The sequence below is a fragment of the Solanum stenotomum genome, chromosome 10, assembly GCF_019186545.1.
Source record: "Solanum stenotomum isolate F172 chromosome 10, ASM1918654v1, whole genome shotgun sequence".
Lineage (NCBI taxonomy): Eukaryota > Viridiplantae > Streptophyta > Magnoliopsida > Solanales > Solanaceae > Solanum > Solanum stenotomum.
In genome coordinates this window covers 45,834,231-45,861,388 of record NC_064291.1, presented here as the reverse complement: position 1 = coordinate 45,861,388, position 27,158 = coordinate 45,834,231, and the positions used below count along the sequence as shown (strand labels likewise).

The following is a 27,158-nucleotide window of genomic DNA, read 5'->3' as shown; positions in this document are numbered from 1 at the left end:
TATATATATATTATTTCCGTTAAGCAAAATTATCAACCTTAATGATACTAATACAGTATATGATATGGATTTACTACCAGTTAAGTGAAATTAGTTGGGGTGTATAGTGTAATTATTTCGTGGGGTATGAATATAAAGGGGTATATGTTTGTAATTATTTTGCTTTTATGGGGTGTTTGCTTAGTTTCCCCAATTAAAGCCTACTACATAAAACCCATATACCGTGTCACTTAAATCTGATTGGCCGAAGAAAGTCTTCTTCCAATCACAACTCCTCTATTTTAAAACTATAAATAGGGGTCCTCATAATTCAGAAAAGGGACCAAGAATTCTAACGAAAAGCTGGAGAAAGCTCGTGGATCAAAAGCCGCAGATTTCTCTACAAGCTACAAGTTCAAGAATTCAAGAATTTAAGCATTCAAGTTTTAAGAACGATCAAGATCAAGTTCAAGTTCAAGATAAACTCAAGATGAAGATCAAGAGCCCTTGAATTATATCTGAAAAGGCAAATTCAGAGGAATCATAGAGATTGTAACACTCACACTTTAAATCAATAAAATGATTGTTGCGATTATTTTCCGTTCTTGATTATTATTATCTTGACGCAAATTTTATTGTCTACAACAACTTCTTTACAATACACATAAAACCGTTCTTTCTAACTCCTAATAAAAAATTTTAACGAAGCAAAAATTGCTAAATAAATTTTACAAATAGTATTTCACATTAACTAATCTCAACCCCACCCTTTAATCTCCTCCCACCCCATCTCTAACACCATATCCCTCGTCCCCTATCACCCCTTCTCTCATTTTCAATTTCAAATATTTATTCAAATAAAATATAACAATTTTTTCAAATAATATTTTTTACTTACATATTATCAAACACAATAAATAAAGCAAAAATTACCTGAATATACAACTTATTTTACCATATTCTCTAATATTTTCTACCGTTCAAAAAAATTTCAAAAATCCCTACTTTATCCTATTTTCTGATACATCACTCTTACGTGATGTATCGAGACATGTGTGTCCAGTATCAACAAAAGTAATGTATCGGGATGATAAGTGATGTATCAAGCAGGTGTGTCTTGTATCAACAAAAATAATGTATCAGAACACGATGTATCGAATGATGAGTGATGTATTTGAAACTAAGTGTGATGTATCAAGATGTTGAGTGATGTATTCGTAACCGAGACACGATGTATCGAGACAGTGAGTGATATTTCCAAAATCCTTAAATTTTGTCGAATTCTATCTAATTTGAAAAATATGAATAGAATATAATTAGCTTTTAACGGTATGCTATTTGTATAGTCCAACTCTAAAACCACAACCAATAACTTCTTATTTTGTAGAGCCGTCAATGTGGGCTAAGCCCGTTGAACCGGTCTGGCCTAACCCGTGATTTGATGGGCTGGGTTACGATTTTTTAGCCTATTTAAGAAAATAGATTTTTAGCCCGGCCTGAATATGCCTATCGATTGGTGGGGCTTGAGAAATATGGATAGGGCCAGCCCGTGGGCCAAAGAAAAATTAATTAAAAAATAAAAGTAAAATAGAGCACTAAAATAACAAGAGTCTAAACTCAAAATTTGTTTAAAGTTTGAAACATTACAATTTAAACACAAAGTTTGTTTATAAAATGTGTACTACATAAAATAAAAATTCCGTAAAATTTCTAGAGAATCACTACATAGGCTATAGCGTATGGAATATTGTTATAGTTTTGTGTTTTATTATGATCATTGAAAACAATTAGATTAATATTTTTATTTAGCTATTTATGCTTTTACTTGAAATCAAACTTAATAAATATTATAATGATAATTTTATTTGTGTATTTGATTAACAAGTAATAACACTAACACCATGTAATATTGTCTTGTCGATATTTATGATAATACTTTTAATTATAATTTAGTTTAAAAAATTATAAAAAAATATACTTTTAAGAAAAATGGGTTGGCACAGCAAAGCCCGCAGCCCACACACTTGTGGGCTTGGCCGATCATTTTCTGCCCTACACAAAAAATGGGCTAGCCCGATCTGACCCATCAAAATTCAAAGCTTGTATGGGTTAGCCCGGATGGGGAGGGCCAGCCCATATTGACATCTATACCATTTTGTATGAATTGATTGGGGGTTGGGTTCATCGGGTTATCAAATTTTACAAAACCTCCCACTCTTTCGAGTGAGTAATTTTCTGGTAATGGCGGAACGAAAACTCCACTTTAACCTTTCCGACTTCCATAACAATGGTGATTACCCTCTCAGCTCTCTTATCTTCAAGCCCATTTCTCAAGAAAACCCATAAAATATCCTCTAACTTTTCTTTAAGCGCTTGCCTTCGTAATCAGAGTCTTGGTTTTCCCTTATCTATATCCAGAATTAAGTCTTTCAAACTTGAATTGAAGCACAATTATTCCGTGTTTCAATAGTAATTGTGGATTTGAATTAAGTAGGAAAAATAGGTTTAGTGTTAAAGCTGAATGCAGTGGAGTGGATTATGGAAACAATGTTGGTAAGATAGATTCAAGATCTTGATGAATAAACCTGTTAGATGGGCTTGGTTCATAGGTATGTTAAAAATGCTCTATTGTATACTCCACATGTTTCATTTGCTTGTTTGGTTTTAATTTGTTATAAAGTGTAAGAAGCTAAAATAAACTTTTGAATCTCGTACTCTTATACTAAAAGGTATATAAAATGTGTCAAAATGTCTCATGTCACATGGAAATTTATAAGTTAAGAGTCATCAAAAAAGGAAAAAAACATTCTTTTTTAAATAAATGAGAATGAAAACAAAGAAAAAGTAACTAAAACAGATGGAGTATTCTTTTTGCTTAGATTTTTTTGCCCCAAGTAAAAAAATTAGATATAAATGATTCATATAGTTGACCGCAAGTATGCTAGTTGATTGGCTGATGTGCCTGTTAGTACTTAGATGGCCTTGATTTATTGGTCAAAAACTCTACTTTGTGTTCTTTTTTGGGACAAAATTTGCCCCCATATAAAGTAGAAAAATGGATATAGATGATTCACATACTCGACCCCAAGTAAGCGTAGTTGATCGATTGATATGTATGTTAGATTGGTTTATAGGTAGATCAAAAGATCTATTATGTGTTCCTTTTAGGGACAACATTTGCTCCAAATAAAGCAGATTGGATACAAATGATTCATATAGTTGAACCTGAGTAGGTGAGTTGATATGTATGTGACACTAATAATTTGGTAGTTTGATTTTACTCTAGATTTGGTATTGTTGTATGAGAATTTGATTGCCCTTAGGTCGCAAGTTCGAGTTCACTAAGTTGAATTCTTCCCAGCTGTCCAAGCGTTGGTGGAAAGAGTTATCCAGTATGAGTGCTGGTGCAAGGTAGAAGGTACCCCATGGACTTATCGAGGTATGCTAGCTGACACGGATACCATGGTTATAAAAAGGAATTGGATTCCCTTACAAAAAGAAAAGAAGCCAGCTTTTGTTTTTTGTTTTGCTTAGTTTGATGTTTCAAATGCTGTCGTTTCTTAATTGAATGATATGAGAATTCAGAAAGGGAACAGATAAAAGAAATTGAAATGATAAATATCATTCAGTGAAATGGACGAAGTCTGAACAAGTGTTGCTCTTATTTTTCATGAAGCAAATAATGTGATCTTTGTAATATAAATGTGCCCCAACTTGTTTGGAGCTGAGACTTGGTTGTCAATTTTTTCCTAGTAGCAGTTCAATGGCTTATGATAATGTAGCTTAATAATGGTAAAATAGAACTGTCTATCCTATTGTACAGTTGTAGTTGACTCTCATCTAAGATGGAAATTATTGTCTAAACAAGAAATCTATGCACATTAGGATAAATTAATCTGTGCATATCCGTAAGTATGATAGTTTGATGACAAAACATAAGGAATATCTACAAAAGATTCATCTTCTATAGTACAAATAACATATGCCACACAATGCTGCTATAAAGTTATTGTTCAACATACTACAATTATATGATATATATGTGAATTATTTAAAATGTACAAATCATAGGGTTAAATTCAGTAGATATAGAAGACAATGTGAATACCTAACATAAGGGAGATAGAAGTTCAAACTGAAGTTGGTCTTTTAATATTGACAGAACAATAGTCAATAAGAAAACTTCTAAGTAGGCAAAATAGGAAAATGAATTGTGCCGTTCTCTTTAACTTTTCTTTAGCACTATTGTGTGTATCTCAACCATCAACTAACCTTATTTCTCGATAGGTGAATGTGATTGACATTCTTGACGGTTAGTTTCTTGATGGTGATTGTGATTGACATTTTTTAAAAGAAAAGAACGAATGTAGCATAATTTTCTCTTTTCAACTTGCCCAGCACGCCCAAACCCCTCCCACATAATTTATAATTGTTTTCTTTTTTAAAGACTTTTGCTTTTGAAAGACTGATAAATTATTCTATCAAAGAAAAATATCACTGATGCAATAGCTGTGAAACATTGCATGAAAAAACAAGTATTTGATAGTTTCAAAAAACTATTTGAATATGTACAAAGGGAGTGATCAAATAATAGAAGATTTAGAAGAGAACTGTTTATAAAAGAACAATTAATATCAAAGAAGTAAAGTTATAAAATACTAGGATTTTGAGTTAGTTGCCATAATTGAAAATTAAACTTGTAATTAAATGATGATGAAGAGCTCTAATTCATTTAGTAATCCTTAACCAACCTTTACTTGCCATGACCCACACCACGCAAAGCGAAGCCCGATATTTAAGTAGAGAGGGATTGAGGTGCAGGCCCAATATCCAACAAGTTTAGAAGACTGTGATTGGTCCAAAGGATGGGTCACAGACAGATTTCTTGGGTATCAAGAAAAGTGCTAAACAATTGATTCTCACTTAACATAACACAATGACAAAAGAAAAATAATTACTGATTCTTTAAGAATAAGTTGAGGGGTAAACTAATAAAACACAAACAAAAGATTAATCAGGTAAGTATATGATATCTGGATTTTCTTGCCTAAAGGTTCTTAACAGAAGATAAGTAGCAAAAATAGCTTACAGATTTAGCATTGGGCTATTCCCAAACCGGTTGCCCTGCACTGCATGATTTTTATTAAAGAATATCTAAACCTGCCTTGCCTCACCCCGCAAAAGCTATCACCCGCCCCGTCCTGTTGTCATCCATATTTTTAAAGCAAAGTTTACCAAAAATCCCTTTTACAACTAGGGTTCTTCTTGGCTCTCTCTCTCAAAATTGATAAATGACTGGTTTCGACTCCTACTTTCCTCCCAAAGTTTTGAGAGAAATCCTACCGAAACTTCCTGCTAAATCTTTAATTTGATTTGTGGTTGTCTCCAAATCATGGCATTTCCTCAATACCAGTCTTCCTTTCATCTCTGCTCACCTTAATCAATCCCCACATACCAACACCATTCTTGTTAGGCGTTGCGTCAGTAGTCGCAATAAAGAGCACTATTTGTTGCTTCAAGACCGTAAAAATAGACCCATTCCCTTGGATTTTACATTGGAACGGTATCTCCCTTTCAAATGCAAACTTGGGTATTTCAGAATTGCTGACAGTTGCAATGGCATCGTGTGTTTGTCCGATAATTTGTTTGGTGTGTTACAGAATCTTGTTCTGTAGAACCTTTCTATTTAGAAGTTTATAACCTTACCTTTGCCTTTAATTAAGCCTTAGTCGCTTGATATGTATGTTCTTGGATTTGGTTTTGATTTGCTTGAGACTGGTGACCATAAGTTGGTTAGACTTGTGTATTATATGAATGGTGCGTTCAGGTATAATGTTCCTCCTGAGGTTGAAATTTATTCGATTAAAACTGGGGTTTGGAGAAGTGTAATAGGGGTTGAGATTAAGCATTATATGATGAAGTTTTGGTGGTCTCGGGATTTTGTAAATGGAGTTGTACATTGGATTGCGTATGATGTGGTTCCAAATGGTGGTGGAAATCGGAATTTAGTTACGTCTTTTAGTATAGTTGATGAGGTGTTTGGGGAGATTATGTTTTCAGATGCTTTATTTGGTGTAATTTCAATAAATCTATCAATTAAGAAGTTTGAGGAATCACTTGTTGTTGTTAAGTATGTGAGTGAGATAAGTGGTGCTTCATGTGAAGTATGGGTGATGAGACTGTATGAAGTTCTGGAATCTTGGAGTAGATTGTATCGTATAAATTTGGTTACAACTATGATGAAAGTAGTTGGATTTAGGAACAATGGTGAAGTTTTGTTTTCAACTAGGAGCAATGATCTACTTTCTTATAATCCAAATAATGAACAAAATAGGGGTCTTGGTATTCAAGGGAGCTCTCACCCGTTTTATGTTCAAATGGAATCACTTATTTTGTTCAAAAGGAATAATGTCGTTTCTGGTGGGTTCTTGGAAGGAATGTGAGGTTAATGGACTGGAGTAGCTGGACTACATAATTTATTGATATAATAAAGAAAAATGTGATCAGAAGGTAAAGTATTCTACCAAAAGTTAATTGTTATTTTAAGGTAGTGGAAGTGAAAGATGTTTTATCAAATTTGGTAGACCTAGTTTACAACTATTTGATAACTATTATATACTGAATGTTGAACTTTTGTTTTACATTTATTTGCCTTACATTAGTTGTTATTGTACTCTTGTTGCTTTTTGATGTATTTCCAGTTTAATTGTTGTGATTCCTTATCCTAATCAAGCAATGGGCCTTGTCTTTATCTATAGTTGAAGTGGAGGAAATTTCCATTGGTGTTTCTAGTTTGATTCGTTTCCCTGAAGTAATCACCCATCCATGCCAAGTCATGTTCCACTTGGAATCCTTCTAGTTCTCTACATGTTGCTTATGATGTTTTGTTGTTTTTGTTTTTTTTTAGCTCAATATGGTTAGCTCTTTAAAGGTTACTATAGGTGTGTTTGGATTGTTTTTTTTTTTCAAATAGCTTATACGCTAGAATGGAATACCCAACTTTTGACTTTTACCTTATTTTTATACCTTTTTCAGCCAAAAAGAAGGTGCTTAAAAGCACTATTTGTCTTTCCCGAACAACTCCAAAAACAATAGAGCTTAAAAGCCAAAAGTCAAAAGCCAATCCAAACACCGAAATCCAGCATTTACTAGAAAGACATTACGCCAAATTTAGCTCAACCAAAACTAGTTTTTTTTTTGCAAGCACAGTACATATGCTTCACTTTCAAACCAAGTTCTAAGCTATTGCTCGACGTTACAAAGTAATGGACCCTGTACAATAGCAAGAGAGAGAGAGAGAGAGCCATGTACCAAATCAATGCTGCTAAGGGCCAAAAGTCCTTGGGATCTATACTTCAAAGTATGCATTACTGCGATCTTGTCTTCAAAACATCTTCTATTTCTCTTATTCTAGATTTTCCAAAAAACCCAAGCTTCTCTTTTATCTTTTTGATACATTTTGCTCATGTGCAACCCTACTAGTAGCTAAATAGATCCTTAATTGAATGTCACCCACTGATTCCCTAATGTATTTTGAAAAAATAGGTCTCATATTTGTCTTGAAACTGAACAATGAATAAAAAGATTGTTAGTATTTCCTCTTCTTTTCTACCAAAAATCATTCTTCTTCTCTGTAATATTGATTTAGACAAGCATCATGGATCGAAATCCAGCAAAACCATCTAACTTCATACGGTGCTTCGGTTTTTCTTATTTGTAGCCATGGCCACATGGATCCACTTCGAAAGTTGGACCTAAGCATATTATAAGAGGACTTAACTGTATAGGTACCACTCCTCTGTCCTTACCAGATTATAGAGTCCACATCATCTAAATATAATGATGCATTCACTATCCAAATCTTGCAATTGAAGAATAACTCTTTCTACTTCCCAGTGATCAATCCTAACTAGTTGGAATTGAATGAATACTTTATGTCGATTTGTCTCTTGTTGGAGGAAGTGGAGTTCGCTTATTTTTTTCATTTAAATTATATGCACAATCTCTCCCTAGTCCGATATCCGTTTATTATAGCTGAAGCATGGAACAGAAACAACCAGTATAAGTTTTAGTGTCATGTCAAAGAACAATAATCAAAGCAAATACTGCTCGAGTTGTTCAAGCTCAAGTTACATGGAAGTTCACGAGACATCTCTGTTTCAATGAAAATTTCATTTGGATAAAATGGAAACAAATATATCCTTTGGTATTCATGAAAAGACAGAATCCTTTTTTTAATGTATAACAAGAAAACTACTGAATTTTTGCAGCATGATTGTTATTGGGGTCGAAATCTTCTCTATAACAACCCTGCATTACTAGCTCCTTTGTCTTGTTTCTAAGCTGAAACTCACTTTTTGTTTCTTCCATACTCTAAAGATGCCTTCAATACAATATTGACGTTTTACAAAGATGAAATTTCAGTGAATTGTCACCTGAACCAACCAAAAAAGGAAACCTAGATAAAGTTAATCTTGATATACTACCCAGTTGTAGAGCTGTCAATATGGGCTGACCCACCCCATCTGGGCTAATCCATATAGGCTTTGAAATTTGACAGACCAGGTCGGGCAAGCCCATTTTTTGTGTGGGCCAGAAAATGATTGGCCCAGCCCACAAATACATGGGCTATGGGCTTTGCCGAGCCAGCCCTCTTTTCTTAAAAGTATATTTTTTAAAATAATTTTTTAGATTAAATTATAATTTAAAAATATTATCATAAATATTAACAAGACAATATTACACGGTGTTAGTGTTATTACGTGTTAATCAAATACACAAATAAAATTATCTTTATAATATTTATTAAGTTTGATTTCAAGTAAAAGCATAAATAGATAAATAGAAATATTAACCTAATTGGTTTTCAATTATAATAATTAAACACAAAAAAATATGACAATATACCATAGGTTATGGCCTATGAAGTGATTCTCTAGCGATTTTAGAGAATTTTTTTATGTAATACATATTTTTAAAACATAATTTGTATTTAAATTGTAATAGTTCAAACTTTAAAAAAAAAATTAGTTTAGACTCTTATTATTTTTAATACTCTATTTTATTTTTATTTTTTTAATTAATTTTTATTTGGCCCACGGGCTGGCCCTAATCATATTTCTCAAGCCCCACAAAATAGTATGCTTATTCAGGCCGGGCTAAAAATATCTTTTCTTAAATGAGCTCCAAAAATCGTAACACAACCCTGTCAAATCACGGGTTAGGCCAGGTCGGCCCAACGGGTCTAACCCATACTGACGACTCTACCTAACTGCTGCCTGGGGATGTTTTCATCCCCCTCTTGATCATCCCTCTTCTGAGTCTTTTTGCTTTCTCAAATTACCCATTGCTAGCATATATTCTTGCACTACTTAATACATCTATGAAACATGCTTAGTGATCGTTGCTTGCTTCAACACCATATCAAACTCTCATACGAGAAAAGTAATTTTGTGCTTCATCAAGTAGTCCAGCATAACTTCAAGCTTTCGAAACCTCAATGGAAGTAATTCCATTAAGCCTGACATTAGCTTTCTCCATTTGCTCAAAAATTTTACGTGCGGTTTTTGCCTTCCCTTGAAACATGTAAGCTAAGATCAAACTACTCCAAGCAACCACATCCCTATTTCGCATACTAAGAAATACAAGATATGCTTTGTTAAGACACTCGCAACTCCCATAAGCCACTTCTCAACTGCTCATCTGGACCAATATTATCATTCCTTATCAAATACTCATGAATTTGTTTGATCAAATTCACATATGTCATACCAAGACAAGCATATCACAAAGTGCAAGAATCGTAATCAAATTTGGCCTCAAACCTATCCTCCCCATCACTTGGTAACACAAAATGGCCTTACTAAACTCATCCTTCATCTCCGCCAACCACACGATTATCGCTTTAATAGTGGAAGAATTAGGCTTCACATCCATCACTCGAATACAATGTGCGTAAACCAAGATCATTGATTTCCAAATGATCATATTTCTCTTAGGAGATTTATCAAATAGTTGGTGTACAAACTCGACGAAGATGCATTTCTCGTACATGTCAACTAAAGCATAAGCAACAAAGGGGTTAGAAAAAAATGAGGCTTTGTGTGTGTGAGTGTGCATGGTTACGCCGAGCTGAGAGAAACTCAACATAGTGCAAGATTTGAGAGCTAGAGGAAACACGAAGGGGTCTAGACTCGAGTGAATGGGAAAAGTTGAGTGGATTTGGTGGAAAAGAGAAAGGGCTTATTCATGTTGCCCTTGATTGACATGAGATGTTATGAGTTTTATGTGCGAGAGTAAACATAGGAAGTTTGAAGAAAAAGAACCCATTGTTTTTGTAGCTATTGCCGCCTTGTCTTGATTTTATATATTGTAGAGTAGATTTTGATATGCTTAATGTGAATCAAGGATTTATTAAAAATAGTCTCTTTATCCTCACGAGGTAAGAAATATTACGTACACACCATCCTTCAAACCCGTTTTATGAAAATTGAATGGAGTATATTGTTGTTGCAATTATTGGATAGATTGAGAGCTTTGTGTGAGAGAGACATTGTTGAATTAGCTAGTGGGATCCCTAGTCCTCTAGGAAAATTACTCAACATTTAACCGAATGCACCATTTAGTCTTCTTATAGCGTACTAGGGAAACTATCTGTGCTTCGTGCGTCTATATGAAAAATTAATAAATTAATATATTTCATTGTGTGTATATATATATATATATATAGACACACACAACACATCTAGAATACAATGTAGGAAATAATATGTTCTTTAAATTTGTTTTTTCAATATGCAAAATAGAAATTATTTGTCTCTTTTCAAGTACAAACCTTTCATATGTACATAGAAGGCAAGAAATTTAGGATATATATAAGTGGTAAAGTAAATGAAATAAGAGGTCATATTTTGAAACAATAATCTACTATATTAAGTTGAATTTTTTTTTGTTTTAATTTCCTCTATCTTTTGTAGGAGTACTTGATCCTCTATGCGAAAATCGATCTTAAAAAAAGTTTTAGAACTTCTATGTAGTGGCTTTATTGTTACAATTGTTTACTACATTCTTACATTGATAAATATATTTTAAAATATGAAAATGAACAAACAAGAGTTATGAATATTATTTTAGAGTAAAGTTATTAAGAAGATAGAGAGATATGAGTTACTTACAACTTGAATATATAAATTTATTAGACATGAAATACACTATGCATTATGCAATGATTTTATTTGTAAACATGAATAAATGAATGACGAAAATAAAGGGGATCAAATAAGAAGGAGAAAAATAATACTAAATGATTTGGCTGCATAGGAGATGTGTCACATTACTATTTTAAAAGGCCGCAATTAAATAATAGATAGACTTAAATTTTCATAGTTATGTAACTAAGACATGAAAAATAACCTACATTATTACATTCACAGAGTAATAAAAAATGAATAAGAAAAACTTATAATACATTTCAAGAAGAAAAAAATAGAGACAAAAACAATTTAATTTGTCTAGTCGATATTTATGATAATACTTGAATTATAATTTATTTTAAAAAATATACTTTTAAGAAAAGAGGATTGGCCCAGCAAATCCCATAGCCAACATACTTGTGGGCTGGGCCGATCATTTTCTGGCCCACACAAAAAATGGGCTAGCTCGAACCGACCCGTTAAAATTCAAAGCTTATATGGGTTAGCCCGGATGGGGTGGGCCAACCCATATTGACAACTCTGTCATTTTGTATGAATTGATTGGGGGTTGGGTTCATCGGGTTACCAATATTTGCCAAACCTCCCACTCTTTCGAATGAGCAATATTCTGGTAATGGCAGAACTAAAAATCTAAACTTTAACCTCTCCGACTTCCATAACAATAGTGATTACCCTCTCAGCTCTCTTATCTTCAACCCCATTTCTCAAGAAAACCTATAAAATATCCTCTAACTTTCCTTTAAGCGCTTGCCCTCGTAAGGAGAGTCTTGATTTTCCCTTATCTATAGCCAAAATTAAGCATTTCAAACTTGAATTGAAGCATAATTATTCTGGGCTTTTCGGTAGTAATTGTGGATTTAAATTAAGTAGGAAAATTAGGTTTATTGCGTAAGCTGAGAGCAGTGGAGTAGATTGTGAAAACAGTGTTGATAAAGCTGAAATTAATGTTCGTGGAGAGAGCACAATGCCAGATCAATTTAGGAACTTGACAAATAAACCTGTTAGATGGCCTTGGTTCATAGGTACGTTAAAAATGCTCTGTTGTATACTCCGCATGTGTCATTTGTTTGTTTGATTTTGATTTGTTATAAAGTATATAAAATGTATCAAAATGTCTCATGTCACGTGGAAAGTTATAAGAAAAGAGTCGTCAACAAAAGGAAAAAAACATTCTTTTTTAAATAGGCGAGAATGAAAACAAAGACGACAAAGTAACTAAAACAGATGGAGTATGCTTTTTGCTCAGATTTTTTTGCCCCCAAGTAAAAAGAATAGATATAAACGATTCATATAGTCGACCCAAAGTAAGCTAGTTGATTGACTGATATGCCTGTTAGCACTTAGATGGCCTTGGTTTACAGGTTAAATGCTGTACTTTGTGTTTTTTTTTGGACAAAATTTGCCCCAAATAAAGTAGAACAATGGATATAGAATATTCACATAGTTGACCCCAAGTAAGCATAGTTGATCGATTGATATGCATGTTAGATTGGCTTATAGGTACATCAAAAGATCTATGTGTGTTCCTTTTGGGGATAACAATTTCCGCAATAAAACAGATTGGATACAAATTATTCATATAGTTGACTCTGAGCAGGTGATTGATATGCCTGTGAAATTAATATTTTGGTAGTCTGATTGTACTCTAGCTTTGGTATTGTTGTATACAAATTTGATTGCCCTTAGGTCTCTAGTTTGAGTTACACACTAAGTTGAATTCTTCCCATCTGTTCGAGCGTTGGTGGACAGAGTTATCCAGTATGAGTGCTGGTGCAAGGTAGCAGGTACCCTGTGTACTTATCGAGGTATGCTAGCTGACACATATACCACAGTTATAAAAAAAGAATTGAATTGCCCTTACAAAAAGAAAGGAAGTCAGCTTTTGTTTTTCTGTTTTGCTTTCTTTTGGTAACAGTGGTGTTTGGACTAGTTTGCTGGTAACTCGACTAATTCCACGAGGTACCTTATACCTCCCATCAACAAAGTGGATATAAATATATAGTCGACCCCAAGTAGGCTTAGTTTATTGATTTATATGTATGCGAAACTAATCTTTTTACTGTCTGATTGTACTCTAGTATTTTTTTTTTACTTAATTTGATGTTTCATGTGTTGGTGTTTGCTAGTGTAGTGATAAGAGAATTTATAATGGGAACAGATAAAAGATATTGAGATGAGGATAGAGATCATTATGTGTGATAGACGAAGTCTGAACAAGGTTACTCTTATTTGAATGAAGCGGGAAAAAGTGTGATCTTTATAAAATGAATGTTGTTATTTCCTACTAGCAGTCCAATGGTTTATGATAATAACTTAATAATGGTAAACTGGGACTACATATCCTTATGTTTGATTCTGGTTAACTCTCATCTAAAATGGAAATTATAGACATTTCCAGGGGAAGTCTTAATAGCCTAAATCGTGGATTATCTATTAGCCTCTCTTTCTTTATATTTAGTAAAGTAGTTGTTATGAGAAAAACACCAGAAGGAGAAATTGAACTTTGCACAATTCCAAAAAACCATACACTAGTTAAAAGTGGTCTCAACAGTCACCCTATATAGCCATGTGCATGATACAATCTCATTCATGTCTTCTTTGACAATATTGTTTCCTTGAGGGTTTTTTTTCACTATTTACACTCCACTCTAGGTGCCTCAATTACCTTTATTTTTTGTAGTAGTTTTTTCTTGTGTTCGTGTCTTCTAAGGTTCTCCTCTTGTAATGTAATACAAGATAGTTCATTTTCTTCAGCAGGACTGAGTAAACGGCAAATGTATTTATTCATGCAATCAACACACATAGATAGATTCTGCAGTACAAGTGTATTCTTAAGTTTGAGAACTAGTTTAAATCTTGTGCCATGGGACACGTGAAAAATATACCTATAATATCATCTGAACTGAGTACTTATCATTGAGTGGTATATATAATAGGTATGATGAGTAAGCTCCATAGAATCACAATACCCCCTCTCATTGTTCTGTTTAAAACACACACATATATTTTATATAATAGACTAGTACTCTATTCGACTAGATGAAGAATCTTCATCAAATAGGATGCCTCCCAAGCGGTCAACTTTGAGTTGTCGAGTGACAATTTTTGGTTGGAAACTGATTTCCCAGGAGACGGGGTTCATTTTCACCGAGCTCGTCGCTTTAGTCTATAGGCTATCTTTTCTATCCGCTTTCTACATAGTCTAGTTTTAGACTGGGCCAACCATTAGGTTGTTTAAGTAGGTTTAAGCTAAGGTCATTGCGCCCCAGCCACCTCATGGCAAAGTAGGTATATATAAGCTAATTTGTTAATTTTCTATTCGTGGGCACTAATTTGGCTGAATGTGCAGTCTAGGCAGAGGGTTATGTAGTTGAGTATAGCTGCTGCTGAGTTGTTGGGTGATATTAGTGATAGTGAAGCTACATTTTCGAGCCTTTATCACTGATCACTTAATCCAATGAATGCCACAATATTTTAACAATTCTTTAAAATTGATGTGGGTTTGCTGTTATGTCTTTGTTTGGACCACATGAGAGGTACATAAGCTGCTTGATAATTTTTTTTTATACAAGTAGAAAGAAAGCCCAAGATACCAACTAGTTTTGGAGGAGAACTTGCTGGGAACATGTATCTGTTGTTAGAGTATCATGTAGTTGTTGATCGTTTGATATCCTTACGATTTTCATTTAAGTAGTAGCTCACATTCGTGTTTTGCACTTTTCATGTATAGCTCTTTATTTATGAATGAAGTGTTCCAGCTATAAACATAGAGTACTTCATTAACTTTGTAGTTGTTGTCAATATGTAGCTTTGGCCTTTATTCTATATGCCTGGAGGACTATCTTGTGGGAATTGGATAATTGGAAAAAGGCTATGGGTGCTGTCTTCCGATTTCTCGGTTACATCTCGAAACTTGCATTGGATGTTGTATACTACTTCATAGGGGATCAGATCACAGCTATAATTAGGTTTATTGAATTAACAATTTACTCCATTCGAACTTTCTACTCCAGTATAGTTGCATATGCACCAGTACAAGAGCTAACAACAATCATCATTTTGGCATCTTGTGTTCTTGCTATTGGTGAATCGGCAGTTCCAGATTCTGTGAATAGCCAACCATACCTTCTTACAGCAGCTGGAATAATGGGATTTGCTGTTGTAAGAGGTTATATTTCCGAGCTGTTCTTTTGGTTTATATTCCTAGGCTTGTTTTTCTTTGTTCGATTTATCAAAAGAAGAGATTATGTGTCTTCCACAATGCCTGTTACTGCTGCATTAGCTGTTGTGGGAGAGTCTTGGGTTAGACTGGTAGTAATGGTTTCTTACACTACTTTGGCCATTCTGCAACACTATAAAACGTCTTTGAATAAAAGTGAAGGGGAAACTACCGGTGCAGTTAGGAAAGTCCCAGTTCCTCTGATATGTGTTGCATTGGCCATTGGTGTCCGACTTGCTGCAAAATGGGCTGATTATCAACATTTGACTTGGATGAACGTTTGATATGCAACAAGCTTGCCCCTTTTTCGAGTTGGTAGAGCATTCTTAGTTGTCAGTTTCTACAGTGACAGATGTGGGTGTTGTCTTTTGATTTTTCGGTTACATCTCGAATCTTGCATTTAATGGTGTATACTACCTCATAGGGAATCATATCACAGCTGTAATTAAGTTTATTAAGTCCCCAGCAGAGTCGCCATTTCTGTTTTACTCAAAAAATATAAATGACTAAGTTTTCGAAAAATCGATTAAACTTATTGTTGAAGAGAAATCAAATTTCCAATAGAAACAGAGTCGCCACTTAATTTTTTAGTAAGAATCAGGAAAAAATTGAAGGTTTTCGAAAGACTTAAAAGGATAAAATCAATTGAAAAAGAATTCGAGTTCAATTTACATTCCGAGAAGGTGTTAGGCCCTCAGAATGCTCGCTATCTTGTGGTTGACCTACGACTTGACTAAAATATAAATTTTAACTAACTTTGAAAATAATTACTTAAGGGAAATAATATTTATTTTAAAAAATATTTTATCAACACTTTGAAATACTTTATAAAGAAAAGTAAACATTTTCAAAATGACTAAGTAAAGAAGCTAATTAAATAAAATTATTTAAATAAATTATTATTATCAAAAGTGGATCATCTTTAGGAGATTTAATCGAATTCAAACCAAACAAGTAATGTTATAGTTGATCAAAACAGAATTAAATAATTAAATGATATAAAGAAGATTTGTCTCTTGGCTCAAATCCCATTTTTGTATACACTTGTTGTATATCAAATGAATACAACCCATTTTTTTTGTATATAAGACTGTATACCAAATGTATACAACCTATTTCAACTTCCAAACACCTGTTTCAATTTTTGGCCTCGCATTTGTTGCGTTTTGACATGTATACCATGTATACAATATCTGTATACCAATGTATATCTGCCTTTTCCCTGCATTTTTTGCTTCAATTTACCCTATATTTTAGCTTCCCTTTCAACTTTATTGGTTCGATGAGGCAGACTCAAACTTAGAATTGAGGATACGCAAAGAGGGAGTCCAAAATGGACTCGAACAGAGTTCAAAGTGAACTCGAACGAGGAATTTCATGCACAAAAGGAGATAAAAGTCAATAACCGATCATGATAAAGACTTTACAAAAATATTAAACAATTTATTTGGATTTAGCAACAATCTTCTCATTTTGATAATGAATCAACATGCCAAAATTATTTATAATAATAAACCAAACAAACCATGATACACATATGTATTCTTAATAAATAAACAACTAGTAATTCTAAAGAAACATGAATGCTAACAGTTAAAATTAATTTCTTTAACATGAAGTGATAAATGCCAGCAGTATGACCAATGGCCATTACTGGTCTTAAAACAAGCTTAAACCAACAACATATCTCCAGTGAGATACCATTTCAACCAAACAATGAAAAATACTATCACTATATATAAACTATTTTAGCCACGAGCAACAAAATCGGAAAAGAAAGAAGCTTAAGCCAATGTCTCTCAAATAGAACCCAATCTAGAGAGAAAACAAATATTATGCTCATAATATAAAAGTTCGCAATGTTCTAAGTCGATAAAAAGATGAGATATTTCAATAGTTACAGAGCTTATTGTGGGAATCAAACATTCGGGTCATATTGATTTTCTTTGACAAATTAAGATGTATCTCATATGACTTGAAAGAACACACCACTTTATTGTAATTTGAACATAAAGTAACTCGAGAATTAACACGGCACATCCGCAAAGGCTAAGAAAATAAGAAAAACAACATTTTTTCTATCAAAAAATCGACCTTCAACATGAACCAAACTGACTAGACTAGACTAACATCAAAAGCAGCACGCTTACAACATTCACATATCTATTCAAAGATGAAGAAATAACAAAAGCAAGCAAGCTTGGACATACAAACAGAGGTGAAAGAGAAACTAAGCAGACAAAGGTCATTTTGAATATTATATCCATTGAGAAGAGAAACAGTATTAAGACACCACGAGCTCGAATGACAAAAACATAACTTCATCGAATAACGCCATGTAAGACTAGCGGAGACGAAAAGAGTATCATAAAGGGAAGAGCATTACCTTTCTCCGGGCAGCAGAACTGAGACCACGAGTTGAGCTGACTTCCACCACCACGATGCGAGTTCCGACGAACTAAGTCGAGGCGAACAATAACAAAGACTAAGCTACGACTGAATTCTCAACCTGTATGATTTCGAGCCCTATTCATAAATAGTTATAAACAACTATATAACCAGTAACTTTGCCGTGTCTATTTTTTTCCTTTTGTTTCTAATGATACCTGATTCTCTCCTGTCTCTAATCTATATTTTCCCCTTTATTTCTTGCCAACAATTTTTCCCAACTCAATTTAAGCTGTCTCCAAACTCTAATAATAAAGAAGATGGGGTCTTATATAGATGAGAATGAGGGCTAATTGGAATTGAAAAGGGGGGGGGGGGAACGGGCAGAATTTAGGGTGAATTTTGAAATTCGAAATTCAAATTCTCTTAAAGAGATAAGGTTGGCAACAGATTCTCGTACGAATTGTAATGGAGAGGTGTCCGATTGAGGGCAAATGACGAACATGGAAGGAGATGGAGTCACCTAGACGATTCGAGAATACTTTCGTACGAACGGATAATGAGAGAGAGAGGACGACGCAGGCTGCTTGATTTTTCTGGACTGGATCACGACTTCGGGTTGGTTCTGGGTTTGGGTCGCGCTGTTGGAGTTTCTGGGTTTCTGCTCGTTCACCACGTTGCTGGGTCGAATTATCGCGTGAAGAAGAAGAGTAACCCGGGTCGGTTTTGGTATTGGTACGTTGTTTTGCTGTTGATGGGTATTTGAGCTGATGGAATGTTTATTGTTGGGCTGCTAGGAACAGGTGAAAGGGCCCAACAGTTGGTCTCTAAATGGGTTTAAGGTAAGACAAGAAAATAGCTACAAGTGCAATATAAATTAATTAATAAGTTTTTATATTTCAACGAAATAAAATAATTAACTCAATTATAAACTAATTAATTTGAAATATAACTCATTGAATAATTAAACTAAAACAAAATCTTTTTGAGATGATTTTCAAATATTTATAAAATATGCTAATTATACACATAATTATATAAAAAATCATATTTTATTATTTTAAAAAATTATAAAATTACTAAGATTACTTGAAAACAACTCGATTTTTTTTTAATCTTATAAGGACGATTATTTCAAGTCGTTTGGAATTTAAGAAGCTCGATGATTAATCTTTATTGTGGAGGTCCAAAATTGGGTGTCAACAGTCACTGTTCTCTTAGGGTGTGTTTGGAATGAAAAAAATGTTTTCCATGGAAAATATTTTCCTGGAAAACAAGTAGATTTCTTACTTATTTTCTCATATTTAGTTGGTGAGTAGAAAATATTATTCAGAAAAGATTTTTTATTATTTGATTTATTAATGAAAATTATTTTTGAGAAAATATCTTTTATTTTTACTAGAGAGTAGAAAATAATTTTTGAATTGGAATTGAAAATATTTTTTAAAAATAAATTTAATTTTTTTTTGGGGGGGAGGGGGGGGCGTAGGGGTGAGATGGGGTACAAAAATAAAAATTTGAAATGGAAAATATTTTTTAAAAACAAACTTCATTTTTTTTTTGGGGTGGGGGGTCTCGGGTAGGCGGGTAGGGGTTGGGTGAAAAAATAAAAATTTGTGTCACACCCCGAGCCTACACCCCGAACGTGGCTGACGTTCGATGACCATTGCTGACCCCAAGCGAACCCCTGGCCTGACTTACTTACTTAGCGTAAGACTTAAATCAATAATGGTAAATCTATGAAATAACTGGAATGTTATAAATGAACATTCGACTTGGCCATTAAGGCAAACCCAAGTCTTAACATAAGATAATGACAATGAAAAGACTAAAGAACTAACATATGTCTGTCTATGAAGCCTCTAAAACAACTGAGATGGATGTTGGGAGAGACCCCCGATTATCCTAACAAAATAAATACTGAAAAGAACTGAAAGCAATAAAAAGGAGTCCTCCGGAATGCAAGGAGGCTCACCAACTAACTCTGGAGTGCTCAATGGATCAACGATGCGCTGGATGCCGATCTTAGTTACCTGCGTCTGCATCATAATTCGATGCATGCCAACTGACATCAGTACATTGAATGTACGAGTATGCGAGTTGGAATGCTAAAACACAAACATAGGCTTGAAATGAGATCTGAAGAACTTACTTGGCTCAACTCAACTCAACATGACTGAACTCATTTCAATATAAAACAATTTAAAACAAGTGCAACTCTATGTGTATGCAAAGATACATATAGCTCTGGAATGTATATAAAAATACAATAAACTGTGTATATAAGAACAACTACTTCATGAGAGTTGCTCTAACCGATAACCATCACGTAAGAGCTATTGTGATGATACATCGTTTTTCCTCACGCTGCCAGGGTTTTCCTATACCTTGCCGGGGGTATAGAACCTGAACTACTAAGTGGATCTACCAGTCTATGCTAAAAAGCATTAAAGGAATCATCTAAAAAGTATGATCCTTTTCTACCCATGATGTCTACATGGTTTATGGCGGCTCAGAGTTTTCTGAACTCTCCCCCATATCGGTTCTCAATACTACTCCCAAAATATACTAGCTTTTTATGTTTAAAAACATACTTCTTTCTGTGATTTGAGATTAGTGCTCAAAACTTAGCGCAAAGGCTATCTTGGAAATCAAAGTTTCCCCTCTAGCTTTATTTAGAAAACGATTAGTCTTTTCTGAAAACTAGCACGAAGGGTCTTTGGAAATCTCAGTTTCTATTTTTATTTAAATGTGTAAGCATTTTAAATCTCTTTGGGAATACATAGTCCCCATATACTTTTGAAGAAATGAACCTCAAGCTTTACTCTTTACTCAACTTGAACTTTAAGTCTTAAAACAAAGTTAAAACATTTGAAAAAGACTTTTGGAAAACTCTAAGAACTTATCTTGACTTGACTCTTACTTCTCTTGACTATGATCTTAACTTTTCTTGAATTGAATTATGGATTCAAGGTTCATTATCTCATGTTTATGGATGATTTCATGATGTTTAGATGCACCTTAGAGTGTTGGAATCGACTAGAAAACATAGGTACATCACTAAGGAACAAGTATGAAAAGGTGGGGAACGAATGGGGAAAACTGACGTCCCTAGCTCTCTGATAGGCGCGGGGCGCCTGCCCTCAAAGTTCAGAGAACTTTCTGTGGTGCTACGCGCCAAAGGCCAAAGTTCAAAGGAACTTTTGTGGCGCTCTGGCAGGCGCGGCACCCCAAGCCCTGCCCAGAAAATCCCCGACTTTTCTCCTTCGTTTTTCATCTTTAAACCCTCTAAACTTCAATGGTTCTTTCCCCAAACACTTAGAATCACTTATACCCTCAATATATGATAGATTCAACCTGAAATTACACCCGGAAACATGAATTAAACCTCAAGAAACTTCAACAACACAACCCACAAGAATTTAAACGAATATCATCAAGAACTCAAATGATTTACTTTCAAAATCAAACATATTTCGCTGAATTGAATCATGATTGGCGCGTGGGTGGACTAACCAAATGCAATGTGATCTCACATACCTTGTAGGGATCACCCCCGCCAAAATCCACAAGCAAAACTCGACGATTTTGACGAATCTTGAACGTTCTTCTCCTTTCTCCTCTTCTTTTCTCTTCTCTCAAAACCCTAACTATTTTGGTAAAAGTGTAAACTGATCTAATTCAGCTTAGACCCCTAATTAATTACCAAAAACGAATTAAAATAAAAGGTTAAGGAAAAGACCAAACTACCCTTTAAAAATCCGGATTAGACTTTCCTTATTCCAACAGCCCAACTTCCAAAGGTCATAACTCACTCATACGAACTCGGAATTGCGGGGCGGGGGGGGGGGGGGGTGATGGGGGGAGAGGGATCAAGGTAGGGGTGAAAAAAAATATTTAAAATTGAAAGTATTTTTTATAAACAATTTTTAAATTTATTATGTTTTTTTTTTGGGGGTGGCTGGTGGGGGAGACGAGTGTAGGGGTGGGGTGAAAATAAAATTTTGAAATTCGAAATACTTTTTAAGAACAAACTTTTTTAAAAAAATTGGGGGGAGGGGGGGTACGGGGCTGGCGGGAGGGGGTGGGGTAAAGTTATTAAGAAGATAGAGAGATATGAGTTACTAACAACTTGAATATATAATTTAACTAGACATTAAGGGGTCGTTTGGTAGATAGGGATGTTAATGGGGCGGTGCGGGGCAGGGGCGGGGGCGGGGGTGGTGCGGGTTGAGATTAACCCGCAAAATGTTTAATCCGCTTCGCCCCACCCCGCATAACAACTCTTTTCATTTTCAACCCGCCCCACTCTGCACCTGCATAGACCCGCCCAACATAATTTTTTTGATATTGTCTTTTTCTAGTTATGTTTGATACTAAAAATAAAATTCATAAAAATCAATTTATTTTTTCATTAAATTGTATTAATTTAATAGGATAGTGACTTAAAATTTTATTTTTTAGAGGTCAATTGGGAACATGTAAGAAATTGTATTATTTTTTATTGAACCATTTTCATTTATTATCTTGAATATTTTAGTAGCTTTAATGAAATTATCTTAATAAATAATGTTCTATCACTCTTATAACATGTAAAAAGTTAAAATTAAGTTTGAACCCACATAAAATCACATATACCCGCAACCCGCCCCGCCCCACATTAATTTTAAAAAAATCCACTGCAACTCGCCCCGCATCCGACCCGCCCCACACAACCTTAAACCCGTCCCGACCCACATAGCCTTAAACCCACCCCGCCCCGCATCCGCCTCGCGCCATTGCCATCCATATTGGTAGAGTGTATAAAAATAATATCCAATAGAGTGCATTAGTAATGCATGTATTAGTTATACTTGTATTAGTTATGCATAAATTATTTTTTATGCATTGTTTGGTTTGGTGTATTAAAAATAGTATGCATTGTATAAAAATATTTATTTACAAAAGTATCCTTCAGAATTATGATGGAGAAGATGTAAAAGTACTATTGAGGGGCAATTGAGTCTTTAACCATATTAATGCATGCATTAAATCCTTTGCATTACTAATACCATGGATTTCTAGGTATTAGTAATAAACTCATCAATACACAATAGAGTGTATAACTAATGCATACAATGAAAAAATGCAACAAACAAGGGATTACTAATACATGTAATTAATACATACATTATTTTTGTTAATACACTCTACCAAACGAGTTACGATATAAGAGTGCATATTATTCATGTATAAAACATTGAATTAGTTTTACTATGTTTGGTAAAAGTTTTTATCATGTTGAAAAGTCAACATGATTTATACTATGTTTGGTTGATAAGTTCTAAATATTGTATAAAAAATATTCATGTATTATTTATATGGTGTTTGGTTGTGTTTTTTGTAATCCTACATAATTAATACATACATAACTTATGAGGGAATCTATGTATAAGTTATGCAGGATAGAAGGTGGAATAAGTTATGTGGGTATTAGTTATACATGTATTAAAAAGATAAACGGAAAAGGGCCTAAAATACCCTTGAAGTATTTGAAATGGTACAAAACTACCCTTCATCCACCTATTGGCTCCAAAATACCCTTGTCATTCACCTATTGGCTCCAAAATACCCTTGCCATCCACGTTTGGGTTCAAAATTGACCACTTATTTAACGGTTTTAAATTTAAACTATTTAAATATTTTTTTAAATACGTGACGCTCAACTATTTGTTATAATTTAACTTATTAATATAATTTACAATCTACTACCCACCCATTACTAATTAAACCCCACCCAATTAATAAACCCGCCCCATTACTAATGCAACAACAGGAAAACTACTGCCAATGAGTGGTTCTAAAAATTTGAGGCGAAAATTTCTATAGAGGTACATTATCATACATTCAAGTCCTCAATCAAAACATATTATAATTCAAGTGTCTAAATAAAAATTACCGTAAACTTAAAAGACTGACTATGTTCATCTTAATTATTCCTTCGTCTCAATTATGTGATGTTACTTAATAGATAACTTTTTTTTAAAATAATGTATTAAAGTTTTAATAATTAAAACAAATCATAAATATTTATAAAATTATATTTCAAAAAAGTGCATGAATTAATTCGGGATGTACTACTTCTTTACCTTTAATCATAAATTTTGAATTCAAGCTTGAAAGAGAATCTTATTGAAAGTGTCCTAAATAAGCGGCTCAATCTAAATTTAATTGGAGTTTCAATTCGGACTCGAATAATTTTGGATGTCATTTTCAGGAATCTATAATTTCGTCGTATTTTAGTAGTGTTTAGGGCGATTTTGATATTAGAATTGGTTTATTAATTGGCAGGGGTTTAATTAGTAATGGGTGGGTAGTGGGTTGGTTTATAAATGATATTACTAAATGAAATTATAACCAATAGTTGAGCGCCAAGTATTTTAAAAAAATATTTAAATAGTTTAAATTTAAAACCGTTAAATAAGTGGTCAATTTTGAACCCAAAGGTGGATGGCAAGGGTATTTTGGAGCCAATAGGTGGATGAGAAGGGCATTTTGGAGCCAATAGGTGGATGGAGGGTAGTTTTGTACCATTTCCAATACTTTGAGGGTATTTTAGGCTCTTTTCCGAAAGATAAATTACACATTTGTCCCTATTAATTTATTTTTAAATCTTTTTTTATTGAAAACTTTACATAACTATTCTATTTTCTCAACTATTTTTGTTTCTTATTTCTTTTCGTATACAAACGACTTTTTATTTATTTTCATTTAAAATCAAAATATAAATATTTATTAATATTATGAATAAGAATGTATAATTTTGATAGTGCATATGCTAATTATGTATTCACATTAAATATTACTAAATATATCCACATATTTAATTACCATGTATTAATTTTTTTATTTAGAATGTGAATTTATGTATAATTTATATATTTGGTATACTAAAAATGTACAAACAACGCACTAAAATAGGATAGTATAATGTGCTTGAAATATATTAATATATATATATTTTTTTGTAAGCTTTAAACATTAAAAAAAACAAAGAGAAAAAAAGACACAATCCCTAGTTAAGTATAGAGAAAATTCCTTTCTTTATTTTTTTAAGAGAGAGTTTATACTATTTGCTTACTTATTTTATTTGTAAATAGTATATATTATGGGTAAATTACATAAATTCCATACTTTTAATATGAAATTACAATCTATCCCTAATAAGTTTCTAATTACATTAATCCCTTAAAAATTAAAAAAACCGGATACAATAATTGAAGCTCGGATACATTAAATATTATCTCGAATACATTAATATGTAGGTCAGATACATAATATGTAACTCGGATATATTAAATACTGGCTCGAATACATTAATATGTAGCTCGGATACATTAAATATTGGCTCGGATCATTAATATGCAGCTCGAATACATTAAAGAAATAAGGGATTTTGGAGATTTTTAAAAGTAATAGGGGATAATGGAAATAAATGAAACAAAAGGTGTATATTCCTGTAATTTTTCCATATATTAATTTATATTAAAATCAATATTCAATAGTTAACAATTCATGTAATGTAATCTCTACATAATTAAATAACACATGCATAACTAATACTCACATAATTAATACCCACATAACTAAACCCTGCATAACTGAACCCTGCATAACTAATACCTACATAACTAAACTCTGTATAACTAATACCTACATAACTATACCCTGCATAACTAATACATACATAACTAAATCTTGCATAACTAATACATGCATAACTCTAATCAGTAACCAAACGGCCCCTAAATACACTACGCATTATGCAATGATTTTATTTGTAAACATAAATAAATGAGTGGCGAAAATAAAGGGGCTCAAATAAGAAGAAGAAAAATGATACTAAATGATTTGGCTGGATAGGAGATGTGTCACATTACTATTTTAAAAGGGCACAATTAAACAATAGATAGACTTAAATTTTCATAGTTATGTAATTGAGACATAAAAAATAACCTACATTATTACATTCACAAAGTAATAAAAAATGAAAAAGAAAAACTTATAATACATTTCAAGAAAGAAAAAAATAGAGATAAAAATAAATTGTTACATACGCAATGATATTATAGAATAATTTATTTTATCTTTAATTTTCTTTATGAGTAAAATAAAAATGAAACCCTTCATCATAATTTTTTTGGTTGAAATAAGATAGCTATATTAATTATGCTTCATAACAAAAAGTAGGATCGTAGAGACTAAATGAGTAGCGTAGTCAAGATGTGTAGCTAAGTTACTATTACAAGTCAAAGTAAGAAAATCTCTAGCAAAAGTAAATTCTAACTATGCTTCAAAAAGTTTCCTTCTATGCTCTCTTTTGCAAGTAGATCCGCTATCATGTTTCGCTTCCTAAAGCTATGTCAAAGCCCTCGTCATATGTTACCAATTGAAGAAATTTTTCAACACATTTATGAATAAATAAAATAAATTATTTAATGATAATAACATAAAACACAAGAAAAATATAGACAATTGTTGATATGATACTGCACTATGTATGATATTAATAATATTTTTGATCAAGTCATATCAATCAAAAAATAGTTATATTAAAAAATAAAAAAATCTAAACTATACAACACATATGCAAAAATATAATAACTGATTGTATGAACATTTGAAATTATTTTCTCTTGAAATCTAACAAATGTTGTAATCAAACGACACTATATACATGATTATTAAATTAGTATCAGCTGCAAATTGACTTCCGACCAACCACACATATATGACACAATTGAAATATCACTACTACCAAAATTACCTCAATATTAATTTTCGTGAAAATTTTCTTGATCATACTTGCTTGAAGCAGGATGACTACTACGTAAAAAATATATGCTAAGATCAAGAGAGCATGGCCAAGCTAGTGGTGTTCGAAGAATTGACAAGTTAAACTCAAAGAACGATTTAATAAAGTTTAAATTTGTATAAATTCGAAAATCAAAATCAAGAAACGATTTATTGGATTAAAACTCTTACAAGTTTTGTTCGTGTTTTAAATAAGAATATTTGTCCAAAATAATTTTACATTAAAATACGACTATTCTTTTTATTACATAAAATTCATTGCAAACCCGAAAACTGGTCATTTCATCTTGAAAGTCTTACAAATTTAGTTGTGTTTTAAATAAGAATATCTTGTCCAATTTTATTTTTTTTGCATTAAAATACAACTATTTTCCTATTACTTGAAACACACAGGCCACAACAGATCCGAAAATTGGTCATGTCATCTTGAAACTCTTACAAGTTTAGTTATGTTTTAAATAAGAATATCTTTTCCAAATTTTTTTTTGCACTAAAATACACTATTT

At 32.9% G+C, this 27,158-nt stretch overlaps 1 protein-coding gene and 3 pseudogenes across 1 annotated transcript in view; 2 read left to right on the top strand and 2 right to left on the bottom strand.

Annotated features, from left to right (window-relative positions):
* The window catches only part of LOC125878509 (mitochondrial import inner membrane translocase subunit PAM16 like 2-like), an 80,887-nt gene that overhangs the window by 40,116 nt on the left and 13,613 nt on the right, over positions 1-27,158 (bottom strand). The gene's annotated exons all lie outside the window — the stretch shown is intronic.
* Positions 3,421-6,422, top strand: LOC125843052 (F-box protein At3g07870-like; annotated as a pseudogene).
* LOC125878499 (putative pentatricopeptide repeat-containing protein At1g03510) lies at positions 9,247-10,308 on the bottom strand (annotated as a pseudogene).
* LOC125843051 (uncharacterized) lies at positions 11,669-15,695 on the top strand (annotated as a pseudogene).